General features: G+C 38.6%; 1 protein-coding gene across 1 annotated transcript in view; it reads right to left on the bottom strand.

The window, feature by feature from the left end:
• Positions 1–287: 287 nt before the first annotated feature.
• LOC132338084 (uncharacterized) overlaps positions 288–8,556 on the bottom strand; it is a 139,524-nt gene continuing 131,255 nt past the window's right edge. Inside the window, exon 12 of the transcript XR_009489357.1 lies at positions 288–444. The gene's annotated coding sequence lies outside the window, so the exon portion shown is untranslated. The remainder of the gene's footprint in view (positions 445–8,556) is intronic.

Below are 8,556 nucleotides of genomic sequence, written 5' to 3'. Positions count from 1 at the left end.
TGGAAAAGGCCTCCAAGGCTTTATCTGGAATAAATATCTGGATAAACCCTCCAAGGAGTTATCTGGAATAATATTTGGATAAAAACCTCCAAGGCTTTATCTGGAATAACTCTCTGGATAAACCCTCCAAGGCTTTATCTGGAATAACTCTCTGGATAAACCCTCCAAGGCTTTCTCTGGAATAAATCTCTGGATAAACCCTCCAAGGCTTTCTCTGGAATAACTCTCTGGATAAACCCTCCAAGGCTTTTTCTGGAATCACCATCCTTGTTTAACTCCCAGTGTAGAATTAACGGAGCCAATCAAAGGCTAATGGAAAGAAGGGAAAAAAGCACAGGATATTTTTACCTTTTGGAGACTTCTGCTTGCTGGCCATGCAGGCAGGAGCACTGAGAGGTTGCCATGGTGCTTTTTTGGGAATGTTAACACCACGAGGCTCGAGGGCTGATGAAGGAAGACAAACATCACTGGATTTGCTACAAACTCAACAAAACAGCACCAACAGGTAGAGAAAAAAACGCTTCTAAAATCAACATTTTGATCATTCCAGAGAGGCAGAAGGATTCCAAAAGGTTTCCCAGCTGGTCTTACCTGCTCTTTTCCTGTTCCAGGTGTCCAGAGCAAGGAGTGCTGAGGATTTTTGGTCGCTCCTCACGCCGGTGTGTGCAAGACCCAAGGAAAGCTAGGAGGTTGTACAGTTATCTCCCTTGGTGTAATTCTAAACTATACAACCTACTACCTCAACCTGGATGCATGCAGTCAAAAATTCATAACCTCAGGGGCTTCTACTTACAAAAAAAATTATGGAAAAAAAAAAAAAAGACCTCCAGATCGTCCTCAGTGGTTTAATTTAATTTAGAGGGAATAAAGTGCTGGGGGAAAGAGACTGAGCCCAAATTCAGCTCCCCACGATGGAAATGTGATAAGACACGACAAGCCAGGGCTATTCCTGCTGGATTTGGGTAAGATCACTGAGCTTTTCACACCAGATGGAATTTTCTCCCTGGCCACAATAACGGTGTTGCCCTTCCACAGCAGATTCAGAACACACAGAGACATATTTATTTCTTAAAAAGCAATTAAAGAAGGCTTAGGGTGACATTTGTCCTGCCACACCTTTTCCTTCCTGAACCCACCATGCTGACCTCGACCTTGGCTCCTGGGTGTCTGAAGGATGTGCAGGATGGGGCTGGGAGGGAACTGCAGAAGGGGCACAAACCCTCAGCTGGATTTGACCCTTGCACCAAAGGGAAAATCTGGATTCTGGAAATCTGATTCTGGAAAATCCCCTCAGCCCCCTTCCCTTCAGGAGCCACACTTTTTTAACTTGTATTCATGGGATGGAATTACATTCACATTAATTAATGTAATGTATTCATTCCCAGCCCAACAAGCAGGATGTTATCCTTGTGACTCACCCAGCAGCCACCAAGGTAGCACAGGCTGCCTGATTACTATTATTATTATTATTATTATTATTATTATTATTATTATTATTATCATTATTATTATTATTATTATCTGTTATTGCTGTTATTGCTGTCATTGTTATTATCATCCCCAAATGTGCTGGTGGGGCTGGAGCTGCCCCTCAGGTGCATCCAGCCCCTGGCCCAGGAAGGGGATTCCAAGGGATTCAAAGCTCAGGGATGAACCCTGAGCTCTGCTGAATTCCAGGAATTGCTGCTGCTGGAAAAGGCACTGCCCTGCCTTTGCACCCCAAGCCTGGCAGGAAATAAAGGAGGGAGATGGGGAGCAGCATCACTGCTCAGAATTCAGCCTGCAACAGCAGGAGAACAAGCTGGAAAAAATGCAAAATAATCTTTCTGCGATGTCTGAGTGCCCATGGTGTTGATGGTATCCCAATTTCTCATGATTCCATATTTAGTAAAGTTTACTTTGACCAAAGAGTGGAAATGCAGCACATTTCAGTGAGCAGCAGAGAGCAGAGGCACTGTTAACTCTTGGATCAGCTGGAGCAGTGACCAAAGCACAGCTCTGGATAAGGAGCTGGATAAAGCCCCTTTATTGTGCCATTACTTGTGCCATTATTTATTTGTGCCATTATTTGTGCCATTACTTGTGCCATTATTTATTTCTGCCATTATTGTGCCATTATTTATTTCTGCCATTATTTATTTCTGCCATTATTTGTGCCATTATTTATTTGTGCCATTATTTGTGCCATTATTTGTGCCATTATTTATTTGTGCCACTGTTTGTGCCAATATTTTTGCCATTATTTGTGCCATTCTTTATGCCATTATTTCTGCCATCATTTGTGCCATTATTGGTGCCAGTTTGTGCCATTTTTTATCTGTGCCATTATTTCTGCCATTATTTATTTGTGCCATTATTTATTGGTGCCATTATTTATCTGTGACATAATTTCTGCCATTATTTGTGCCATTGTGCCATTATTTCTGCCATTATTTGTGCCATTATTGGAGCCAGTTTGTGCCATTATTTCTGCCATTGTGCCATTATTTCTGCCATTATTTCTGCCATTGTGCCATTATTTGTGCCATTATTTGTACCATTATTTATTTGTGCCATTATTTATTGGTGCCATTACTTGTGCCATTATTTATTTTTGCCATTATTTATCTGTGCCATAATTTCTGCCATTATTTGTGCCATTATTTGTACCATTGTTTATTTTTGCTATTACTTATTTGTGCCATTATTTGTACCATTATTTATTTCTGCCATTATTTTTTGCCATTATTAATTTCTGCCATTATTTATTTGTGTCATTATTTATTTGTGCCATTATTTGTACCATTATTTATTTCTGCCATTATTTATTTGTGCCATTTTTTTTTGGCCATTATTTATTTTTGCCATTACTTATTTGTGCCATTATTTATTTTTGCCATTATTTATTTGTACCATTATTTATTTGTACCATTATTAATTTCTGCCATTATTTATTTTTGCCATTATTTATTTGTACCATTATTTTTTGTACCATTATTTTTTGTACCACTATTTTTTGTACCATTATTTATTTCTGCCATTATTTATTTGTGCCATTATTTGTACCATTATTTATTTGTGCCATTGCCTGTGCTATTATTTGTGTCCCTTCGTGTCCCCTCTCCCTTCCTGGGCCAGGCAGGAGCAGAGCAGGGGCAGGCACAGCCCTTGTGACACTTCCCCGTGGTGGCCCCGAGCTCCCTGTTTGTTTTCTGGTGATTTTTGTCCATTATGTCTTTACCCAATTAGCACAATCATACCTAATTACACAATTAGGGCCAATCTGTGCTCTGATGACAATGCTGGGATGCGTTATCGATGTCAGGGAGCTCCTGCTGGACACGAGGAGCTCTGTGCTCCTCCATCAGCTCCTGGGGCCTCTTGCTGGGACCCCTTTTGGGCCTCCAGCTGTTCCAGAGTCCCAGGAATGATTTCACCCTTCTGGGGACAAAAGGGAATCTCTGGCCCAGCCCAGCCCAGCCTTGCTCTAAACTCCAGAGTAATTAAAAAATTGTGGTTTTCCCCTGCCTGTAACTCTCTGGTTCCTGAAGGAATCGTGACTCTGGCTGCTCTGCTAGCACAGAAATGCTGGGATTCACTTCCAGGGAATATTTCTTTGCAGAAAGAGAATTCTGCTGGAGCAGCTCCTCTCAGGCTCTCCAGCTCTGGAGCTCCCACCGACCCCAGCAGGCACCAGGTCCCAGCTTCAGTCTGGGCTGGAGGATTTCACTCCTGGTTTCATTGCCTGTTCCCTCTGCTGGCTTCAGGTGAGAGAGAAATCCACCAAGATCCTCCCCCTGCCCACAATTCCTGCTGAATTCCCCAGGAATGAGGCAGGAATCCCAACCCAGGGCTGGATTTGGGAACTGCCTGGGTGGAATATCCCATTCTTCACAGACAGTGAGAGCAGCCACTCAGCCACACAGAAAAGCAGGGCTGCAGAGGGCAGAAAATTCCCAAATAATGCTCTAAATCATACTCCAGATGCATTTACAGACTTGGAACAGGATTCCAGCAGTGGGCACTCTCTGTGGATGGGCAGGGAAACAATTTTGTCTCTTTATAATCAGGAAAATCATCAGCTGAGCGGTGCAGAGGGCAGAATATTCCCATAATATAATATAATATAATATAATATAATATAATATAATATAATATAATATAATATAATATAATAATATAATACAATATAATATAATATAATATAATATAATATAATATAATATAATATAATATAATATAATATAATATAATATAATATAATATAATATAATATAATATAATATAATATAATATAATATTACATTACATTACATTACATTACATTACATTATATTAATACATTATATTACATAATATAATGTAATGTAATGTAATATTACATTATATTATATTATATTATATTATATTATATTATATTATATTATATTATATTATATTATATTATTACATTACATTATATATATTATATATATTACATTATATTACATTATATTACATTATATTACATTATATTACATTATATTACATTATATTATATTATATTATTACATTACATTACATTATATATATTATATTATATTATATTATATTATATTATATTATATTATATTATATTATATTATATTATATTATATTATATTATATTATATTATATTATATTATATTATATTATATTATATTATATTATATTATATTATATTATATTATATTATATTATATATAGACTATATATAATATTAGAATAATATAAGAATATTCCCAACTAATGCCATAAAACTGTGCCTCATGCAGGAATCCCCTGCCCTAAATCACACTTTATATGCATTTACAGACTTGGAACAGGATTCCAGCAATGGGCACTCTCTATGGATGGGCAGGGAAACAATTTTGTCTCTTTATAACCAGGAAAATCATCAGCTGAGGGGTGCAGAGGGCAGAATATTCCCAAATAATTATCATATATTATATATTATATAACAATATATAATATGTATTATTATATATAATATATAATAATGTTAGAATACAATAAGAATATTAGAATAATATAAGAATATTCCCAACTAAGTCCATAAAACCGTGCCTCATGCCTGAACCCCAAGCCCCAAATCACCCTTTTTATGCATTTACAGATTTGAAGAGGACTCCAGCAATGGGCACTCTCTGTGATGGGCAGGGAAGCTGAGTTTTGCCCACTGTAACCAGGAAAATCCCCAGCTGAGCTGTGGCTCTGACCCCTCGGGCTGGGAGCGATGCAGGAGGAGGAGGAGGAGGAGGAGGAGGAGGAGGAGGAGGAGGAGGAGGAGGAGGAGGAGGAGGAGGAGGAGGAGCTCACCTTCCCTCCCAGAGCCCAGGCAGGGCTTGCCAAGGAGGGGGAGGCAGAGCAGCAACTGCATTTCCTGGAGTCACTGAGCCAAAACCAAACACAAACCCCACAAACGCCACGGTTCCAGTCGGAGGGCTGAGATCCCATTCGCCAAATTTCAGCCTGGAGTGATCTCTATTTTTTCTCCACACACCTCAGACAGGAGGGGTTTCTCACACTGGAAATGCTGACAGGATTCCTGCTGCTCACCTCACTCCTTCAGCTTTATTTGGTGGCATTTTCTTAGAAGTTGGGTGTAATGAGGAACCTCAAGAGGTTCAAAGGTTTAGCCCAGCCCAGAGAGCTCTCCTAGAAAAGGGCTGGAAGTGCAAGAGGCTGCAAAGCTGGGAGAGAAGCCTCCTCTGGGCTCAGCTGAAATCCAGAGCAAGCAAATATTTTGAAAGCTCTCCAAAATTTTTCAGCTCATGACAAAAACCTTGCCTCAACTTTTAGCCAGGGTTGCAGCAATGAAGGTTTGCTCAATCTTGCATTTCAATCTCGGGGTTTTTCTAGGGGAAAGGTGGCTGGGCTCTCACTCCTGAACCAAATGTGGCTTTGGGGAGGAGCTGGAGCATCAGCTCTGGGTGAGAGAGACAAACCTGAGCACCCCGTGCTGATCTAGGGGGGAATGGCACAAGCCAGGATGATGCTATCACTTGATGGCATATATTCTATAGTATACAGGATATATATATTATATAGTATGGAGTCTGTATTCTATATTCTATATTCTATATTATTGATTACATATTATATATTATATATTATGGAGTCTTTATTCTATATTCTATATTATTAATTACATCTTATATATTCTATATTATTAATTACATATTATATATTATGGAGTCTGTATTCTATATTCTATATTATTGATTACATATTATATATTATATATTATGGAGTCTTTATATTCTATATTATTAATTACATCTTATATATTCTATATTATTAATTGCATATTATATATTATGGAGTCTATATTCTATATTATTGATTGCATATTATATATTATATTTTATGGATTATATATTATATATTATGGATTATATATTATATAGTGTGGATTATATATTATATATTATATACTATATATTATATATAATATAGTATATAGTATATAGTATATATTATACAATATATATAATATATTATATAGTATATAATATATGATATATAATATATATCATATAATATATATTATATTATACAATATATATTATATACTATATAATATATGATATATATTATATATTATATATTATACAATATATATTATATATTATATACTATATAATTTATGATATATAATATATATTACATATTATATAGTATATAATATATGATATAGAATACATATTATATATTATATGATAACTATATGTCGTATATCACCTACAATTATTATATATAGTGCATAATAATGAATTATATTCATATGAATTATGAATAATTTCAAAAATTCCTTATTGTGAATTATATTCATAGTAATGAATATAACAAATAATAGTTTTTTAAAGGGGGAAATAATAATAATTTAAAAAACCCCGTCAGCAGAGGTAGGAGCTGCACAGGCTGCAATTATTCCCCTCCACCCTAAAAGGAAGATACATTTCAAGGCTCTCCAGATCACTTTGGCAGACTCCAGTTCCACCAGAGAGCTCAGGGAAGAGCAGGGGAGCCCAGGCAGCAGCAAGGAAACACAAAGGAAGGCTGGAAACACAACACAGGGATTTTCACAGGGCTGGACAGCAAAGGGGCAGGGGCAGGATGTGGGGGCTGCAGCTCAGAAAGAGCAGGGGGCAGCTCAACAGGAGCCAAAGTGAAATTCATTTTAAATCTCAGTGAGAACAGGGTTTATTGGGTTTATTGGATAAGCTGAGCTCAGAGAAGCTGAGCTGTTGGTGCTGCCAGAGGTGCCCTCCTTCCATCCCCCCTGAGCCTGTCCCACAAAGCTGGGGCCACAAAATACTACAAACTCACCCCAAAAACCCAGGAGCAATCAGCAAACACGTGAAATGCCCATTAAAATGAAATTCATTTTAAATCTCAGTGAGAACAGGTTTTTTTTGGTTTATTGGATAAGCTGAGCTCACAGAAGCTGAGCTTCTGCTGCTGTTCCTTCCATCCTCCCTGCATGAGGCTTCCCTGAGCCTGTCCCACAAAGCTGAGCCACAGCAAACCCCAAACTCACCCCAAACACCCAGGAGCAATCAGCAAACATGTGAAATGCCCATTAAAATGAAATTTAGCTTTAATCTCAGTGAGAACAGGGTTTATTGGATAAGCTGAGCTCAGAGAAGCTGAGCTGTGGTGCTGCCAGAGGTGCCCTCCTTCCATCCTCCCTGAGCCTGTCCCACAAAGCTGGGGCCACAAAATACTCCAAACTCACCCCAAAAAACAGGAGCAATCAGCAAACATGTGAAATGCCCATTAAAATGAAATGCACCTACAATCTCAGTGAGAACAGGTTTTTTTTGGATACGCTGAGCTCACAGAAGCTGAGCTGCTGGTGCTGCCAGAGGTGCCCTCCTTCCATCCTCCCTGAGCCTGTCCCACAAAGCTGAGCCACAAAATACTACAAACTCACCCCCAAAACCCAGGAGCAATCAGCAAACACGTGAAATGCCCATTAAAATGAAATTTAGTTTAAATCTCAGTGAGAACAGGGTTTATTGGATAAGCTGAGCTCAGAGAAGCTGAGCTGTGGTGCTGCCAGAGGTGCCCTCCTTCCATCCTCCCTGAGCCTGTCCCACAAAGCTGGGGCCACAAAATACTACAAACTCACCCCAAAAACCCAGGAGCAATCAGCAAACACGTGAAATGCCCATTAAAATGAAATTTAGTTTAAATCTCAGTGAGCAGGTTTTTTTTGGTTTATTGGATAAGCTGAGCTCACAGAAGCTGAGCTTCTGCTGCTGTTCCTTCCATCCTCCCTGCACGAGGCTTCCCTGAGCCTGTCCCACAAAGCTGGGCCACAGCAAACCCCAAACTCACCCCAAACACCCAGGAGCAATCAGCAAACATGTGAAATGCCCATTAAAATGAAATTTAGTTTTAATCTCAGTGAGAACAGGGTTTATTGGGTTTATTGGATAAGCTGAGCTCAGAGAAGCTGAGCTGTGGTGCTGCCAGAGGTGCCCTCCTTCCATCCTCCCTGAGCCTGTCCCACAAAGCTGAGCCACAGCAAACCCCAAACTCACCCCAAA

Source organism: Haemorhous mexicanus, chromosome 24 (assembly GCF_027477595.1).
Source record: "Haemorhous mexicanus isolate bHaeMex1 chromosome 24, bHaeMex1.pri, whole genome shotgun sequence".
Taxonomy (NCBI): Eukaryota; Metazoa; Chordata; class Aves; order Passeriformes; family Fringillidae; genus Haemorhous; species Haemorhous mexicanus.
The sequence above is the reverse complement of the archived record's forward strand: the minus strand, read 5'-3'. Positions and strand labels throughout refer to the sequence as shown.